General features: G+C 32.3%; 1 long non-coding RNA gene across 1 annotated transcript; it reads left to right on the top strand.

Annotated features, from left to right (window-relative positions):
- Positions 1-4,599: 4,599 nt before the first annotated feature.
- Positions 4,600-21,139, top strand: LOC127703771 (uncharacterized). Its single transcript, XR_007983037.1, has 4 exons — positions 4,600-4,692; positions 13,748-13,846; positions 19,348-19,514; positions 21,002-21,139. It is a non-coding gene; the product is annotated as an uncharacterized LOC127703771 (long non-coding RNA).
- Positions 21,140-21,433: the final 294 nt, after the last annotated feature.

The following is a 21,433-nucleotide window of genomic DNA, read 5'->3' as shown; positions in this document are numbered from 1 at the left end:
CTCCCCAGACGTGATACTATTTAATTTGAATTTTTCTAATTTTGATTCAAGGTTAATAATATAGCTTCTAATGGGTATTTTTGTTTAAGGTTTTACTTACTTCCATTGTTAACTTTTTTATTTGTGATTTTGTGACATCCCACTAATCTTGAATTTGGTTTGTAAAATAGAGACACCACGAGAATCACTGGTTCCGCAATTCTAGGCACTTTTATAGCCCCCATTTATCTTATATTCATTTTGCCACTGTATTATATCATTTATTGTGCAATATGTTTCTTGTAGACAAATTAAATCATATTTTTTGTAAGCTTACCAATTAAAAACTAAATGTCGTTTCTTTTTATCACCTAAGCCGTTTACATTCAAAGTTATAATTTGGATCGACATTCTTTAGTAGTTTTTTTTAAAGTACACGATTTGATTTACATTTTAACACCGCTATGCCTTTTTATGTTTACTTTCAATTTTACGAGTCATTGACCAATGTATTATAATAATACACTATTAGTGAACACATTTCAAATTGTCTATCCAAAAATATAACAATACAAATACATCGATTCAGTTTCAAGTGCAATAGATTGAAAAAATAATCTGTAATAATAATTCAAAAACTGCAATTCAGAAAAATAAAACATATGTACAAATAACATTTTTGGATTATTTTTTCTATAGTTTTACATATAAAGTAATAAATAAGATACTAGTTTCGGTTTACATGTATCACTCAGATTCATCTAGAGAACCTTGTTTGCTTTGTTTACTCTCTTTCTCTGCAGACATTGGCGTCAGCGATATGTCACTAAGTTTGCGCTTGGTGTCACCAGGACGAGGGGTGTGCTGATTTGTGACAGCTTAGGGTGAAGAAATTCACGTAGTTTGACTCGAAATGTTTGAGCCCCTTATATTGTGATATGAACTCCACTAGTATCTGTTTTTTCATAAAGCGCCTTAATCACGTGACCATTTTTTTGTTAAAATTCGTTCTACATCAATATAGGTTAGCACTTCATCTTTGAGACATAATTTTTCAAAAAACTTACGATACTCGGTACTACCGAGCGATACTCGAATACTCGAGTACTTGTTGACACCCCTAGTAATTATATATATATATATGAAGCATAGTCTGGTGTGGTGATTACATTCATTTTCATCAGTAAACCTTTGGTATGAGTAAAAAAAACGGAAAAATAGTGGGATTTAAATTTTAAAGTCTTGGTAATGAAAAGAATTCTCTTGATGATTTAATATAAATCCATATCATCAAAATATCATTTAGTGCTAAATTTTGTTGTTCGAAAAAATTTGATAGAATGTTGTAAATTATGCCTTTTTATGAAATTTTTAACGGAAAGACTTTTTAATCGATTTACATCTGATAGTGTTTTGATAATTATTGTTCATATTATTCATTTTTTTAAAACACTCATTATTTGTCAAAACTACAGTTCTAATTTTCGTTTTAGGACAAAGTTGACGAAAACAGGATAGACAGAGAAGAAGAAAATGTTTGTTTGATGTATATATAATACAGTTTAGGGAAAACGTCATTTCATGTCTTGATATTGCCTTGGTTTTTATTTCTTTAGGGGATCTAGTGTCGATGATAGTATTGTGAAAATCTCTATTTGTTTACTTCTTTGATAGACTTGGAAAGATTTAGATTTTGATCAAATGTATCAACAAATATCCATAACGACTATCGTATGTTGACCACTAGATGTTTATGTTTATGACGTATACTCCAAATTCATTTATTATTATTCAAGAATGCAAAAAAACTATTAGTGAACATGAAAGCGAAAAGCTTATACAAAAGGAAGAGGTACCAAAAGATTCGTTATTTATCGCCTGAAATTTAAAAAAATAAACACGTCTTTAATCCGTTTAAAATCATGTTACATCTCTTGTTAGATGATCAGGAAATACGAATAGAAAATTATTTTTAATGTAACTAGAATCAAATTCATAACAGTGTGGACGAGATCTTTCGTTGGCGTGCTCAATTCTTTAATTGACTGGATTAGATTAGGTAACTGTTTGTCTGTTACGCCTACTTAATACGTTGTTTTTACAAGGGACATTTAAACGTACGGGGTCACCAAAGGTTTCTCAACGCCCAAAAACAAGTAACTCGAAAAAAACTACTTCAGGCGAATTGATTAACATTGATTATTTTTGACACTCTTCATCGACAATCGATAGTCAAATTATTTATCGTACCGCACGTTCTTTAAACATTAAAAAAAACTTCACTAGCTTCGAAAGTAGTAATGAATGTGTTAGCAATAACTTTTTTCAAACTTAAAAGAGATTTTACAATTGTCACTTTCTAACTTTGCACTGGTTCTTCGTATCTTTTAACTTTTATCTTATTAATATAGGACTGTTAAAAGCTACATGCATTTGGACCTAGCTTAATACAATTTGCATTTACTTTATGAAATATTTATCTTTCAATCTTTAAATTAAACATCTAAATATAATTGATTGTTGAATACATTTATTCAAAAAATAGTATTCAAATTAGTTGGTCCAACGTTCTACTGATTTAATTTGGAGGGGGGGTGGGGGGAGGCGCATTAGTTCGTTTTTCATGAACATACAGGAACAGTATTTTTTAATCTCAGTGTTGTATTTCTTTTTATCACTCATTCTTAATTAATATGTATTAGTTTTTTTTACCTTTTTTTTCCTGAATGATTGAGGACCGCTTAAAAAAGCATGTATCCCTCCGAAACATCAATACATTTACCCAGGACGGGTACAAGTATCATTCATTGACACACTAACGTTCCCGCTAATATAATTGTTTAATTACATAATAAGCAATATTTATTGACTTAGAGAATTAACCAATCCGTTGAATGGGTTGCAATGCATGATGGACTACTATGTACTTTATTGAGAACACGCGTGTTTCTCTGTGACCTACAACTCATTTTTTCTTATTTTGTATCTACAATTAATAAAGCATAAGTTGTATGCTCAGATTAGAATAACAAACTGGGCAATTGACCGACCAGTCAACTGAATGAGTTGCAATGGATGATGGAATACTATGTGTTTACAATTGTTTATAACTGCATGACATACAACACAAATTTTAACACACTGCCGAAAAAAGAATTCATCTGTATACCTTTTCTTCATTTGTGTTCACATGTATGGAACAAAATAAAAATCGACATGTTTTACATTTAATATATTTTTCTATAATTCAATGATATTTATAGCTCTGCACATTTATTGTTATTTCAAGTGAAACTGTTGGGTGTGATGATAAAAAGAATGTTTAAAACAGATTCCTTTAAAATTTTGTTGAAAGAATGTTTAATTTTATGTATCGAAATGTGAAACAAACGATTATTTAAATCCCCACTGGTTGGTCTCTGACAGACTGAGTGAGTGTAAAATCATTGTTGTCGATAGCCGATAACAAACAAGTTAAAGGTAAATGATTCGGTATTATTAAAAACTTAATCATTACGGTTGTCCACACTGTTATGGGAATGCCTCTATGACGGCATTATATGTTGAAAATTACATATTTACCCTAAAAGACATCTCTACACATTGTTTTGTCAATGAGCCAAGGGTTCCCCCAAAAGATATTTAACATGACAAATGTACTCTTAAGGACTCATTGTTCACCAGCAGCAGCACTGACCATGTGGCAATAAAATAAAGAATGAAAATGATTTCCGTATGATAATAAACAGTGATGGGAATTGGAGTTCAAACCGCAACAATCATTGACTTTCTAAACAAAGAGAAACTATGTGATAGCGATTTCCGTGCAATCATACAAAGTGATGGGAATTCGAGTTCAAACCGCAACAATCACTGACACTCTTAGCAAAGAGAGACTATGTGGTAGCGATTTCCGTGCGATCATGCAAAGTAATGGGAATTAAAGTTCAAACCGCAACAATCACTTACTCTCTAAACAAGTCCCTAATCAAATAGCAAAATCAAAAGCTCAAACACATCAAACGAATGGATTACAACTGTCATATTCCTGACTTGGAACAGGCATTTTCTTATGTAGAAATGGTGGATTAAACCTGGTTTTATAGCTAGCTAAACCTCTCAGTCGAATCAAATTGATTGGAATCGGAATTCAAACAACAATAATCACTGAATCTCTAAAATCTTATTTTGCTCCAAAGATCTTCACCACTTAAACTTTTTGATTTATAAACCAAACCAAAGAAGATTTATTATTAGTGTGGGTTTAGATTTTACGCATTGGAATTGTTTTGAAATGATCTCTAGAATAACAAAAAAAATTATTAACCTTCGAGAATCCCAATTACAAGCTTAATGTAAGTTTATGAATTTTAAACTGACAGGTACTTGGTAATCTAGTTTTCGAATATTACGTGTATTGTGTTAGGCACAATATCGACTTACTTTTAAAATCTAAAGAAAAAAAGAACTTTTAAAATATTCGTTTAAATTATCAGATTCTCTCACAAAAAGGAGGAAATTAAGGTTTAATTTTGACACGAAAGAGTACAAAAACAATTTAACCTGCAATCGACCTTTTTATTATAAAAAATTAAAATACAGGTGAACATAACAGGAAACTATTATTACTTTTACGGGGATGTTTAACGAATGTTGACTACGGCACGGTCGACCTAGGATTACGCCTTTTTGGACATATGATATAATTAACAGGTATTTGTACCTTAATGTATTTAATGTAATTTTAGAAACAATATCGTAAAAATTTAAAAACTTAACAAAAAGCCAAAATTAAAGAAGAAAGCTAAACATTGATTTTGTAAAACAACAGAAAATGGATTAAACAAAATATTTTGACAAGGTAACAAAAATAAATTAACAAATAAATAATTCATAAATTTACCAAATATAAAACCAATAGGTACATATATTAAAAACAAAAGTTCCACAAGAAACTGGAACAGATTAAAAAAAACGGTAACAGAGATCGACATCAACATTGGTGCAGTACAATACACTTAAAGCAAAGAGTTGAGAATTTTCTAATTTCAAAGACTAATGAATTAAGTTGTCAAAAGTTGATGCAAATACTACAGCCAAGCCAAATACAAAACAAAGACTTCTTGAATAAGTTACCAATTAAGATGTTTTTATTATATAGAATGTTCGTAAATTTAGGAGAAAATGAAGGAAGTTTTTGTTTGTGTATAAAATAAGGACATTGAGATAAAAAAAATCATTGAAAAAATAACCGAAGAATGTGGAATTCGGAGTGCTTTGTGCTAGGCTTCCGTAGTTGCAGGATTTCAATCGGATGGGGGGTCTAGTACATGAATGGTCATTCGAATTATAATGCACTTTTTGACACACTCGCTAGATAAAAGCGCCGCAGATTTTGTCTAGCTGCAAGGGTTCCATGTAAAAACAAACACTACTTCTATGAACGCTAAAATGCATTTTATTAGATTTCTTTTTGAGACAAACTGATAGCTACAAAAATAAAACTCAAATTTATGCGACGTATTAGTGCTTTTAAAAAATAACAAAAATCTTATATATATTTTTTAGTTCTAGAATCCAAAATCAGAATCATTGGGACATTATTCTAAAGTTGAAGCTAATCCTAAACCACTATCCAAGTACAAGACAATATCAACTGAATTTTGTTTTGGAGCTCCATATATCTCAAACATTTAATTATAGGCTGAAAGCCAGATCAAAATCTAAAATGAAAAGCAGTTATACATGGGATTCCTTAAAAAAACACACGACGTCTCTATTGCGACGGCCAAATGTTAATGGTACTAACAAAACTTTAAATCAAAATTAATAAAAGAACAGAGATCCAATGTCCCCTGCGTTGCACTTATTTTATATTTCCAAAGGCATAACTCTTTTAAAAAAGTCGATCGTCCACCATTATAGAGATATTGCTGATATTAACCTATAGTATAAGTTTTATAAAAATCTGGCAATAACTGTACCCTTGATAGCGCTAACGAGGCCATTTTCCATACAATTAATATTTCCAAGGGGCATAACTCTTTTAAAAAAAGTCGATCGTCCACCATTATAGAACTTGTCCGAAATATTGCTGATATTAACCTTTAGTATAAGTTTTATAAAAATCTGACAAGAACTGTACCCGTGAGAGCGCTAACGAGGCAATTTTCAATAAATTTAATATTTCCAAGGGGCATAACTCTTTTTAAAATAGTCGATCGGCCACCATTATAAAACTTGTCCGAGATATTGCTGATATCAACCTATAGTATAAGTTTTATAAAAATCTGGCAAGAATTGTACCCGTGAGAGCGCTAAAAAGATAGGACAGACGGACGCTAGGTATTTCCATGTCCCTTGCAACGCGTTACGCGGGGGACAAAAAGATAAGCATATTGATTGAAAAATTGAACAGCCTTTTTCTCGTTGATAACTGATTTGTTTAAAACTGAAAGATCTTACTTAAAATACAAACCTCTTCTTGTAAGATTTATTTGTGACTGCAGACAAAGGGTTTACAAGGTAAGACGTAAAAGGAACTTCAAATGCCACAACCGGAATCTAACAATCTAATGATATCTATGGGTAAACCACTAGCCCAAATGTTGACCTAAATCTAATAATGGTTAGTGATCCGACTTATATCACCTTTAAACATTTGACTTGCCGAAATATTGAACTTTTCAAGAAAACTAATACTATATTTGGCGCTAAACGTAACATAACATACATTATTGGTTTCGTTGTATAACCGAGCACAGTTGTCAAACTGAAAAATAAATATTGATACAACTTTGTGAAATATATCAAAATTAAAAATGACTTATAATTTGAGTAATTAGTTATGAAAACAATTTAAATAATTAGAGAAATTGGATAAAATAGGACTTTAAGTAGAAATACGAATGGATATATTGTAGTTCTGAAAACAACTTATATTCCCGTGTTTTCTTCTTGAAATTGAAAACAATGTGTGCGCATGTATGACGGCAAAATTACACATGCAATTATGACCAACATAAAAGAGCTGAAAATTAACAAAAACAATACGAATAGCAGTATCAACATTTGTACTTGTGATTCAATGAAACAATAACTTCGTCAATTATTTTTTTGCAAGCATGTGTATCAACACATTAATTTGATTGGACATTTCTATTTATATACTGTTTTAACAATTTCACCGATAATAAGGTCAGATCGATTGTATTTTGATATGTACATGATGTAGTGTGAACGCAGTGGTTCAGATTAGACTAATCGAGATCGTAAGGATTCAAGATAATGTGAACGCTAAATGGTTTTATTTAGATCGATTTATTAAAAGCTAGTATGCACGGGTTCTTATTCAATTGCATAAGTAGTTATTATAAAAAATTTCATGACGATACTCGTAAAACTTTTGAGCATTTATCTCAACCAATCTAAAATGTAAAAAAGACAAGGAATCAAATTGAATCTTTACAACACGTAGAAGGCAAGTAACGATTGTATTGATATACAATAAAATTGAGAATGGAAATAGGGAATGTGTCAAAGAGACAACAACCCGACCATAGAACAGACAACAGCAGAAGGTCACCAACAGGTTTTCAATGCAGCGAGAAATTCCCGCACCCGGAGGCGACCTTCAGCTGGCCCCTAAACAAATATATATACCAGTTCAGTGATAATGAACGCCATACTAAACTCCAAATTGTACACAAGAAACTAAAATTAAAAATAATACAAGACTAACAAAAGCTAGAGGCTCCTGACTTGGGACAGGCGCAAAAATGCGGCGGGGTTAAACATGTTTATGAGATCTCAACCCTCCCCCTATACCTCTAGCCAAAGTAGAAAAGTAAACGCATAACAATACGCATATTAAAATTCAGTTCAAGAGAAGTCCGAGTCTGATGTCAGAAGATGTAACCAAAGAAAATAAACAAAATGACAATAATACATAAATAACAACAGACTACTAGCAGTTAACTGACATGCCAGCTCCAGACTTCAATTAAACTGATTGAAAGATTATGTCTTCATCATATGAATTTCAGGCACAATCCTTCCCGTTAGGGGTTTAGTATCATACCATCATAACATATATGAGAAGAACATAACCCGTGTCATGCCAACAACTGGTTTTTAAATACATGTGTTTAGTGCCGATGCAAAGACCCTATAAGTGAATCAATATTAACGCCAAAATATGCAATCTTTAATGACATGACAACAGTATCGTAACTATATCCCTTCTTAATAAGTCTATTTAAAGGTTTTGTTAGCTTCAGAGGTGAATACTGACATTTTTGTGCTTTATAAAGAATATTTCCATAAAAAATTGGATGTGAAATACCTGAACGTATAAGAAGTCTGCATGTTGAGCTATATTTACGAATGATGTCCTTATACCGATGATAAAATTTAGTAAATGTTTTGACTAGTTTGTGATATCGAAAACCCTGGTGTAATAATTTTTCAGTAATACATAAATTTCTCTCGTTAAAATCTAAAACATTGTTACATACACTAGCGAATCGTACAAGTTGAGATATATAAACACCGTAAGATGGTTACAAGGGAACGTCACCATCTAAAAATGGATAATTAACGATAGGAAATGAAAAATCATCTCTTTTATCATATATTTTAGTATTAAGCTTTCCATTCATGATATAGCTATCAAGATCGAGGAAAGGGCAGTGGTCATTGTTAGTATTAGCTTTATTTAAAGTAAGTTCAACAGGATAAATTTCTTTAGTATACATACTGAAGTCGTCATTATTGAGAGCCAAAATATCATCCAAATATCTAAAAGTATTATTAAATTTGTGTATCAGATGTTGTTTCGATGGGTCTTTGCTGATTTTTGTCATAAATTGTAACTCATAGCAATACAAAAAAAGGTCCGCAATAAGTGGTGCACAGTTAGTCCCCATTGGAATTCCGATAACCTGACGATATACGGAATCTCCAAAGCGAACAAAAATGTTATCTAGTAAAAATTCAAGGGCACATATAGTATCAAAGCATGTCCAATTGACATAGTTTTTTTGTTTATTGCTACTAAAAAATGACCTAAAAGAGTTTGAACATATATATTCACATTCTGACTTTTTAAATGCCCAATTAATTAGGTGTGTGAATTTTTCTTAATGAGAATGTGAGGCAATGTGGTATATAGGGTAGAAAAATCAAAACTTTGAACAGATTCAAAATCACCAATATATGCATGTAATTTATCAAGTACTTCCAACGAGTTCTTGACACTCCAAAAGTAATTAATTCCACTATTTTCGAAGGCCTTATTTGAACAATTTATTATCAGGTTTTTGATTGTACCAAGTGTACTGGTAAGAAGAATAGACAATTTAGTAGTGTAACAATGGCTTGAAGACGAAATGAATCTATATTTGTAAGGTGTTTTGTGTAGCTTCGGAATCCAAAACATAGTTGGGACTTTCATTGTATTTGGTTCTGCTTGTAAAGCGGTAGCTAAAAGTTTATGTTTGTTACAGATGTCGTTTTCTGAAAATGGAGTCAGTTGGAATGTTGGTGAATTTGTGATTTCTTTTTTCAGAACCTCAATGTAAAATTTACGTCAAACAATAATAATATTATTAGCAGCTTTATCGGCAGGGACAAAAACAAATTCCTTGGCTAGTTCTTTTAGTTTATGTTTGATACGAGAAATAGGTTTATTGTGGTTTTTGTTAAGAGTAAAATGTTCTTTAAAATGTTGAATACGTATATCAACTATGTTCATTACTGAATTAAAAAAAGAGTCCAAAGATTTTTTGTCAGCTTTTTCCCGTTTTATCCATTTCAAACAGTACGTATGGAGTGAGTCGTGGATGATATTACGACACTCATTCCAATTAATAATTGACGGGGGACGATATTTAGGTCCTTTACTGAGGAATGATTTTAACTCTCGGTCTTGAACGATGTTAAGATCTCCTGTTATAACATGGGTAATGGGTCCATAAATGTATTCGGAATTACTGCAATTACAATTTTGTGTTTAAATATATATTAAATAGAAATTTCAATTTCAACCAATTAATAGCCGTGAAGTTTCGTCGGTGTGACTGACAATACAAAAATCAAGGAGCAATGTTCAATTCCCAGTGACGACAAAAGAGAGTCAAATGATGTTTTTCTATTAAATTCCCTTTGTGATTAAAAATCAGTAATAAGCCAATTAAAACTTACTAAAATAAAGCACACAATAAAAACATAGGAATTTAATTTGATGAGTCATTTTTAGTGACAGATTTAAGAAGCGTTGATTCTAGAATAAGAAATCACGATAGATAAATAGGCTAATAAAAAAAGAAGATGTGGTATGAGTGGCTATAAGGCAACGTTCCATCCAAGTCGCAATGTAGTAAAAAAATAAAAATTTAAGGTCAAAGTACGGCCTTCTACATGGAGCCTTGTCTCACACCGAAATCAAATTCAAACAGGAACACCAACGGTTTAATCCATATATAAGACAAGAAACAAGAAGCACACCAACAAACGACAACCACTGAACAACAGGCTCCTGACATTATAATGTCACTATAGTGGTTCAATTTTGTGTTTAAATTTCCAACACTCAAAATTTATACATATCATGAAGGACTTTTGTTAAATTTGTAAGTGAATAAACTCATCATAGATACCAGGATTGAAATTTTATATTTACGCCAGACGCGCGTTTCGTCTACAACAGACTCATCAGTGACGCTCGAATAAAAAAATGTTAAAAAAAGCCAAATAAAGTACGAAGATGAAGAGCATTGAGGACCAATCCTAAAAGTTTTGCCAAATACAGCTAAGGTAATCTATTCCTGAGGTAGAAAAGCCTTAGTTATCAAAAACTCAAAGTTTTGTTAACAGTTAATTTATAATTATGAACATATCAATGATAACTCAAGTCAACACAGAAGTGTTGACTACTGGGATGGTGATACCCTCGGGGAATTAAAACTCCACCAGCAGTGGCATCGACCCAGTTGTTGTAAATAAACTCATCATAGATACCAGGATTGAAATTTTATATTTACGCCAGACAAAGACCGAGTTTGCACATTATTTAACTTCGTTAATATGACGATCTAAAATGAATATCCAACACAGAGTTTCCATCAATACTTACAGATCTAAAGGTTCCTACTTTGAACTAATTGATTCGAACTTTATCATATACTAGAGCGCGGGTTGAAGACTACTTGAAATGTTTATAGTGATACACAGCTTTGGTTCGTGTTTCTCAAACTGTTTTATGCACTGATGCATTATGTTGATAGTTTTGATTAGTTTGTCAGTTCTTCTTCCATGGGAGTTTGAATGTCCAATTAGTAGCTTCTGTCTCGGTGTTACACATGTGCTCCTAGAAAGGAGGAAATAACTCAGAGAAGAAGAAAAAGACAAAGTAGAACACTGATGATTAAAACATTTCTCAGTGGTGCTAGATTGTAGTATTTCTTTTTTTCAAAAGGTGCGAGTCAAGTTCTGTCTCTGTGTGGTACGGGTGCTCCAAGAACGGAGAAAATAACTAAGAGAAGACAAATTAAAACTCTCTGATGATTTAAAACATTTCGTCAGTGGTGCGAGTTTGTAGTATGTTTTTTAGTGGTGTGTTCTGTTTCTGTGTAACACGGGTGCTCCGAGAAAAGAGGAACTTACTCAGAGAAGAAGAAAACAATCTTATGATTAAACACATTTCTTCGAGTTTGTTATATATATATCTTTTTTATGAGCGCAGGTTGAAGACTACTTGAAATATTTATGGTAATACACAGCTAAGGTTCGTGTTTCTCAAACTGTTTTCATGCACTGATGCGTTATGTTGATAGTTTTGATTAGCCTTTGTAAGTTCTTCTTCCATAGGAATTTGAATGTCCAATTAGTAGTTTCTGTCTCGTTGTTACACAGGTGCTCCTAGAACGGAGGAAATAACCCAGAAAAGAAGAAGACAACCTAGAACACTGATGATTAAAATATTTCTCAGTGCTCTCTGATGATTTGATACATTTCTTCAGTGGTGCGAGTTTCTGGTATTTTTTTTTTTTCGAGTGGTGCGAGTTCTGTCTCTATGTGACATTGGTGCTCCGAGAAAGGAGGAATTTACTAAGAGAAGAAGAAAACAATCTAACGATTAAACACATTTTTTCGAGTTTGTTATATTCATTTTTCTTTCTTTTTTTTTTGAGTGGTGCGAGTTTGATAAAGTGATGCAAGTTGTAATAATTAGTGAGAGTGTTTGAGTGAGGCGAGTTAGCCGTGGGCCGAGTTGTCATAAATTCGAGACAAATTGAAAAACAAGCATTTCCGCCTGCTTACAAAACGAAGACTGTAAGGAACCAGCTACGGAACTTTATTTAGGGTTTAATTAATTAAGCTACGCTAATTAAAGCAGTTACTATATGAAATTATAAAGTACATTACATACACTAACTATTATAATTATATAATACTTCAGACGATCGTCGGCTCTTAGACAAACCGGCTAAACAAATTTGGTCTCCAAATTTAATAGTATAGATTAATGTTTTGGTTACAATGACGCTCACAAATAAGATAATACTTAACATAAAGCATTGGAATTGCACCATAAACTGGATACTACGTAACTATGTTATGTAGACAGACTATTATAATTTGTGTTTTATATTTTTATACCGGAAGCTCAGTAGTTTACATTTCTGGTATATATGGTTCTATCTGTGATTTAAATACAGGTCTTCAGCAGCCAACCCAAAAAGTTAAGAAGACTTTCTAGCCAAGAAAAAGGCAACGAATTATCAAAATCAGAAAAATGTACAAAGGAGGATAAATTTTAACCCCGACATAAACTTCATTTTAAGGTTTACATAATTGGGATAATGTGTTTATTAGTCTTGTATGTTTTTTTAATTTTAGTTCATTTATATGTTTTGGAGTGAGTGTGACGTCCATTTTAACGGAACTAGTGCACAATTTTATTTAGGGACCAGCTGAGGACTATCCCCGGCGGGATTTTCTCGCTGCGTTGAAGACCTATTGGTGGCCTTCGGCTGTTGTCTGTTCCTTGGTCGGGTTGTTGTCTCTTTGACATATTCCCCATTTCCTTTCTCAATTTTATTTCAGTGAACAAAGCGGGAATATATTAACCGGGAAAATTGAAAGTCTTGTAGCTTTAGCGCTTCAAATTTTGAAATATTTGCCTATAAATTCCCATTAATTTCTGAATAAACAGTATACGGTACTACAACATATTTTTTTAGAACCAAAAAGACGCACTTCAATTGATGTACAAATGCTATGTTTTCATTTCATTTGCCTTTTTATCTTCCTACTAGAGGATTTGGTAAAGGTGTTAAATATATCGTTTAATTCATCCACAAATGTTTCCATTTATCATGCTATACATACCGTTTTGTAACCTTTTCGTATTCAAATCGTTTGATATGTTTTTTGTTGATAATTTTAAGTTATTGAATGGGATAGTCAAAACTAAAACAAAACCTACTTCGATTGTTAATAACAATTGTAAATGATAATCGAGCTTTTTAGAACTGTATACTTCGGTAAAAAGCAACAACGTAAAGTAACAATAGAACGAAATATATCTGCAATTAAGATATTTTATTCACCAGCTCAACAATGCATAATTGCTTTGTATTTTATTGTCACCTAAAGAAAAAAACATATTTCTTACTGTAGTATGACGAATTTAAGATTTTGAAGGAACTGACTGGAAATTCCATTGATTTAAATATAAATTGGTTGTCTTTTTACATTGTTTTAGGTCAACCTATATCGACAAACATCTTTTTTCTTTTACGTTTATAAATTTACGATACACAAGATAGAAGGTACAAAAAGAGAAGATGGTTACTGATAAAAGGTAAGGTAATTTACATAATCAGAAATTAATCAGTTTAAATACATGTTAATCGCTTTTGACCCATCAATGTTTATGAAATATGCCACAAGATCTAGAATATTTTAATCATTCTGACTACTTAATTTTTCTGAAACTTTCCTTATCACCTTGTTCCTTTCGCCTTTCGTCTATAACATTTTAATCTCTTTTTTTTTCGAAAACCAACTGCACCAACACTTTGACACAGCGGTTATCGTAAGGGTGTTTAGTTTTTAAATATGTTTCCAAGAATAGTCACCTGATAAAAGATAAAACATGAGGGAAAAAAATTGAAAATAGCAATAAAAAATCTCAGAAAAAGTCTGAAAGCCTTAGTGTCATATAAACAGGATGAAGTGTATAATTACTCATTTTTATAAATCGCATATATGAAGAAAGCATTATTTGTAGTTTTGAAATCATAAACTGTCCGCTGTTTCAAATTTGAAACCATGAGTGTTACCGTATCCATTTATGTGCTTTACAATTTTAACTTTAATGCCTCTATTCGACACCGATGTATACACAAGATCGGTTACAACTTTGTGATATATCGTCTGTATCAATATAAGAAAAAAGACAGAGAAACGAATAGCACTAACTTAAATGTTCGAGATTCTCATATTCTAATATCTTCTTTTTTACGTTAATCTGTATGTTCCATCTTACTTATCTTCCATCTTACGTAATTCGAAATTTTCTATTTACTATAATCGTCGGATATTGGCAAATGTTCGGTAATTTTCTGTAGCATCCTGGGCCAGGTGTCTGCTATAAATTTACTGATTACAATAATTTAAAATTCATCTGTCAGTGGCCCTTTTCCATTTTCTTGTCTCTTTGTGTGGTGTACAAATTTTCCAACAGATGCCAGTTCAAAAATAAAAACATTGAATATGATGAGCCAAAATCAATTCGTAAAGGTGACCGAACATGCTATACTGAATTAATTCCTGGTTTCAATATTTATTCGACGATTGCCATTTTCGAAATGGGTAGTGAATTATTTAAACAGTTTAAAGCTCTCCAATTTCTTCGCTATTTGATATTTACGTCGAATATGATATTCTCATTGGATTTCTGATAATGAACTTAAGCTTGTCTTAAATCGTGAATAAATTTACCTCCTCATACAAAACATATGACTTGTCTTAGGACACTTTCATAAAACTACGACTCTGGCTTATCCTAAAAAGTTCGTAGAACTTTGATAGTTGAATCTAAGATTTGCATCCAATAGCTTAGCTCAGCATACAGTTTGTTACTGTGCTTTTTTGTTACCTAAGTGAAGAACATACTTAAATATTACCAATTTGAAAAAAAAAAAAGTTTGTTTGACAATTCCTATTTGATTCAGTCTTGCAACTGTTTTAATTCGAGCGCCACTGATGAGTCGTATGTAGACGAAATGCATGTCCGGCGTGAAAAATTCCTGGAAATTGGAATGGAATTCTAGCATTCTCTTGTAAGTATGAAATCATACCCACATCTTGTTCTTAAACGTGCAATATTCCCTGAAACAGCTTGTGTTGAGAAGATCTGTCCAACAATACTACCAAGTGACCTTACTTAGAATTATGTCATACCCTTTTTGAATTGTTGTAACAGATTACTCAAGAAGTTCAACCTTTTATCGATGACTATCAGTTTGCTGTCTTCCAGATACCAACAAAAACCCAACCACTCTTGTTTTTGTACTGGTGCCCAATTACATATTTCATGTGCTATTTCGAAATCATTTTTTTTTAAATCAATCCTGATTGTTTCACTTGCCTCTGAATAAAACCAATCTCTCTCTATGCCACAGTATAAATACATAACTATTTTCCACCCTTTACTTCTCCAATGTGTTTTGGCTTCTTTTACTACTTTACTGAAAACATAACCACTTGTTGCCAAGCCAAACGGTAATACAATGTAAACATAATACTTATTCCCTTATTTAAACCTAGTTATGTAGTATCGGGATGTGAAATTCTACTACATGTATTATGGTATTCAGTTTTCAAATCATATGAAAAAATGGATTATTGTCTGTTAAACATTTGTCTTTCTGTAACGCCGTCTTCCTATGTGTTACCGGAATTTTAACAAATGTGGCCTTATATGTCTGGCGTTTACTACCAATTTTAGTTCTGACCCCTTATTTGCTACTGTAAGAGGGTTTCTAACATGTGGTTCTTCGTTTACTCTGCTTATGCACCCTTTTTCCGAAAAAATAATCTTAATGTAACTTGTCGACTTGTTATTTTCTTTTACGTTTCTCTCTAAAATAGTTTAAAAAGGAATCACATACTCGATTTGTACCTTTTGAACCTATCCTTGTCCAATTCGTGATACCTGAGTGAACACGATTACTTTCGATCGTAGTGTAAAGAGTAAAATCACAAAAATACTTAAATCCGAAGAAAATTCAAAACGGAAAGTCCCTAATCAAATGGCAAAATCAAAATCTCAAACACATTAAACGAATGGATAACAACTGTCATATTCCTGACTTGGTACAGTCATTTTCCTATGTAGAAAATGGTGGATTAAACCTGGTTTTATAGCTAGCTAAACCTCTCACTTGTATGACAGTCGCATCAAATTCCATTATATTGACAACACGTGTATTGCTATGGATTGTGGTGTTTTGTATACAAAGGCGGGCTCGAACTACTACTTATGATACATAAATATATGTTAGTACTTATCTGGTTTTATTATCTACCGTAGCATGTGGAGACTCTTTCTTCCAATGACTAGAAACATCTTCATGGGCGAAACATCGTATTCGAATTAACTGGAATCGGATTCTCTGGAGCCAGTTGTTTTGTCTTGTAAGGTGTTGGCCGTGAATTGGTGTTGCGTTGAGCGTTTCTTTCTTTAACATGTTTAACTTGGAATCGGTTCTACTCATTGCCTTTTATCTATCTTTTTATCTTCAGATAGTTATCAAAGGTGATTTGTTATGCCAGACACGCGTTTCGTCTACATAAGACTCACCAGTGACGCTCAGATAAAAATAGTTAGAAAACCAAACAAATACAAAGTTGAAGAGCATTGAGGATCAAAAATTCCCAAAAAAAGTTATACCAAATACGGCTAAGGTAATCTATGCCTGGGGTAAGAAAATCCTGAGTTTTTTTAATAAGAATCAGCGATGCAGCTTATTGAGCAGGTCCGGGAATTTGGGCTTTTGTGCAAGACCTAGTGACCGGCAGTCAGTGCTGTAGGATTTTAGTAAGATATAGCATTTTAGGTGCTAACCTATTAGTGGGGAAGTAAAATTTGCCTTGTGGAAAATTTATTTATCAAAGTTAGTCTGTGTTTGCTGTAGATGATTCAAACATCAATGCTTTGTAGGTCAACTTTCGCGGTTAACAATGGGGATACATGAGATTGGGGAGAGAAACGGCAGTTTCTTTCTTTCTGTAACTGTAACTGTATTGCCAATCTTCCTCCAATTAATGGAGCACCTCAATTGACGAGTAATTATCCACCAAAATAAAAGTTAATGTTTCTGAACACTTAAAATGTGACATTTTATTATATGGTAAGTAGTCTCCCATTAAAACAAAATGTTGTGTACCAACATAATGATAAAATTATAATATTTTCAAATGATGTTTTTTGTAGTTTAAACATATTTATTCATGAAATTTACAAATATATAAAGATACACAAGGATAACAAAAGTAGGATCTGGAAACAAGCTGCACGTTTATATCAATTCGATTACTTTTTGTAAGTACTTGTATCCCTGTGATGAGAGTTGTAACTGGGAAATTTATCGAGGGAAATAACTAAGTTGACTATTCAGTCCTCATTTTCCTGAGAAAGTTGTAATTAATTAAAAATCTTACAGCACTGTCGCAAAAATTGGAAAATGACCCTTGCCTGCAATTCAGTGGTACACAATAAAAAGATTAAAAATATATTGTAGTGATTATTAAATGATAGAATTCAATTGAATTTAAGATATTTTCTAAAAACAATCCACTAAAGAAGATGTCACTGTAAAGACATCCTATCTTGGTTATCTTACTGTATAAAAAGCCAATATAAAAAAGTGAAGGTCTGGCAAAAATTTGATTGGTCTGGCAAAACTTGCTACCCTGTAGGCCCCAATGTCTGACAGAATTAAAACTGTTTGCATCCCTGCAGAATCCTCCACTAATGGATTTAGATTGTGTTCTACAACACTAGATGGTTTATTCGTCGACAACCCTCTATCATGCATCTGGAGAATCAGCTAACTTAATAAACTTTTGTGTCTACTTTATCAGTTCCATACACCTTCCGACATCATTTTTTGCCGTCTGGATGGTATCGTTGGTCATATTTTCTAATTCCAACTGGTTGTTTGTTTCCAGAGCTTTCACGAAGACCTTCATAATGTCTTTATATCGTATTTCTTTATTGCCCCTCATTTAAAACTTAAAGGTATCTGTCATGTTCTTATCAATTTTGGCTAACAACGACTCGGTCTTCTTTCTATCTTGGATGTTGCTGAAAACCCTTTAACCATGTGCCAAGCAGCGAAGTTAAGTTTTTTTTTTTAAATTTGTATATATTTTCCCGCTTTACTTTCGAACCACGAGTAAATATAATTGCACCTTCTTGTAAAGCATATCAAACGCGTCGTCTGAGCAAAGTGATACAGGCAGGGAGTAGACGGACAACAGTACAATAAAATATGTTATTCAGGTCTCAGACAGGGTATATACTGTGACATTCTCGGCTTAGAGTTTATATCTAAGCCGGGAATGACACAGTATATACCCTGTCTGAGACCTGAATTACACATATATTACGGATTACCCCTGTCTTAATTTTTTCCCGTGCAGGTATCTGTTAAAAATTCACAATCAAGCATATATATGTATTCATTACATGTTTATTGTTTCTTAATATTTTGAGAAATCTATTAAAATGCACCTTTTTTATATTGACAATTTTTTTTCCGTTAAGAAAATGTTTTCAATTTAGTTTTTGGATTTCATGTTTTGTGTTTGGGTGTTTGTGTGACTGATATTTTTCAACACATTATATATTGAAAAACCCAACCTGATATGTTCAGCATACGTGAAGGATTTTGTAATTTGCTGTGAAAATAATTTTATCGTGTATGTAATGATTTATAATAACAATTTAAAACATTAAATCTAAGTATGCGTGGTTTTGTATTAAAATGTATTATTGACGGATCTGTGTCATTATTTTCCCTCTGCGAGCATTCTTTAGTGAGCTGTAAAGCTTTTGACTACGTCACATAGTAACTGGTGTAATGATGACGTCTTTGAGGTTCAAATTGGGGATAAAAACGTCGTATTTACCCCGGCAATTTCCTGAATATATATTGACTTCTCTGTGTTGTTATCCGATCACAAAACTCGACACATTTGTAATCCGTAATATTAATTAATATTTGTTACAGATATCATAGTTTGTTTGGCTGAATCCTTTTCATGTTTACATTTATAAAATTTTCTTTGCAGCGTTTGGACATATGTCATATATGTAGTAATAATAACAGTCTGTTACTTTGCCCTCATTGGGTTGATTATCGTGTTAAAGGAATTATGCGATTGTAATGATACAACCGAAATAAGAGATAATCGCAGGAATATAAAGATGTCACCCATAAATAATATCGACCAACAGTGTAAGTTTAAATAGTGTCGAACTCCAATGAAAACTGTCATATTCTTGACTTGGTACTGGTATTTCCTTATGTAGAAAATAGTGGATTAAACTTGTTTTTATTGCTAGATAAACCTCTCACTTGTATGACAGTTGCATAAAATTCCATTATATTTACAACAATGTTTGAACAAAATAAAGAGACATAAAAGGTAAATAAAGGCAACAGTAGTATACTGCTGTTGGATGTATAAAAAAAATAGGGATACAGCAATCAACATTGTGTTATAACCTTAATCACTATAAAACATACAAATATGTCAACAAAGGAAATCAAAATAGCATGTAGACAAAACGCATTACCAAAAATGAAAGACAAGAAAACAAAAATTGACTATAGCACAATAACACAATGACGGGCCGAGTCACGTCAAAAGTATATTACCAAAAATGGACTAAACAGTAAAGGTAATATTTTACAAAGAAAAATAAAAGGACACTATAACACATAATTAAGATGATAAACAACGTCAGTACGTAGAATCTATTCTTCAAGACCATCATGTATTATTTGTGAAGTTGGTACGGAATATTTATCAACAATGTTTTGGTATCTTCCTATGAACATTTGAGAAAATAGACGAGACGTTCTTTGACATAACCCTGGTTCATCAACTTTCTTCCCAAACACTAGTGACGTTTTATAAAATCTGAGTAGTAGCAGAAAGCTCTTGTATACCGCATGAGTTTTGTGTATCCCATATGCCGGAGGAAATGGTATATTGTAACTAAGGTGGGGGGAAATTGATAATTTCAAAATTAAAATCGCCTTTGTTTATTTGTTTATTTATGTATCTTTGTCATTTTCTTTAGTTTCTTTTGTTACCTATTCTGACATCGGTCTCGAACTCCTTTTAAAAGGAGTTTTACTGTGCGTATTGCTGTGTGTTTCTTTATTCTACGTTGGCTAGAGGTATAGGGGGGGGGTTGAGATCTCACAAAACATATTTAACCCCGCCGCATTTTTTCGCCTGTCCCGAGTCAGGAATATGAATGTGAAATTAAGTGATCTGGCTTCTTGTTTTTGACAAGTGTCTGAAAGAACTCCGACTCATATGAAAATTAGAAGAGGTCGGCAAGGAGAGGAGCACAGTTCGTTCCCATAAAAGGGAAGAAGGCATCTATTCGTGTACATTTATTTCTGAAAACAAAGTACAGACTAGACCACAGCTAAACTTTATTGTACAAATGTCAAAACGTTTGCACCAAAACACATCGTTCATCAGTTTAATTTGACAGATTGTTGGTCTTGATTTAGAATGTCCTTATTAATCATTTTTGAAACTTTACGTACACAATAAAAGGTTTTCTTATCTGTAAATGCAAGTAAAGACTAAATAATTTTCAAAAATGGCATTGGTGTAAAATAAAGACTGATTATTTTTTTCCTTAAGCTAGTCAATGTTTGAATATAATAATAAATTTTGTTCTTATTTCTTGTCGTTGTAGAACAAAATTGAATAAGAAAGACTGACAGAGAAGAAAACTTTTGTTAATATAAGCTGAACAGTATAAAAGGAAAACAAGTTGTTTCATGTCTTAGTGTTGTGTTGCTTTGTATGATAAATGTGTTTGTTTGTTTGTTTGTTTGTTTGTTTTTTAGTTATTGTTTAATGGAAGAGGGATATGGTTTGAAGACTTCGATGTTTATGGTAGCTCATAGAAGTTTCTAATAAGTTTATTTGCTGCTTTGGTAGAATCGGAAGTATTAAGAGCTTGAAACTTGTTTTGGCACTTGCTTATTGTTTATGATTTCTATTCATTTTACAATGTAATTCTATACGAGTCCGCAAAACAAATTTAACCAAAAAGTATCAACACTTATGCAAAAGGAGGTATGATAAAATTTGTGTCTGATCCATTTGTCATTTTGAACAATAA

This window comes from Mytilus californianus, unplaced genomic scaffold (assembly GCF_021869535.1).
Source record: "Mytilus californianus isolate M0D057914Y unplaced genomic scaffold, xbMytCali1.0.p SCAF_1, whole genome shotgun sequence".
Classification (NCBI taxonomy): domain Eukaryota; kingdom Metazoa; phylum Mollusca; class Bivalvia; order Mytilida; family Mytilidae; genus Mytilus; species Mytilus californianus.
The sequence above is the reverse complement of the archived record's forward strand: the minus strand, read 5'-3'. Positions and strand labels throughout refer to the sequence as shown.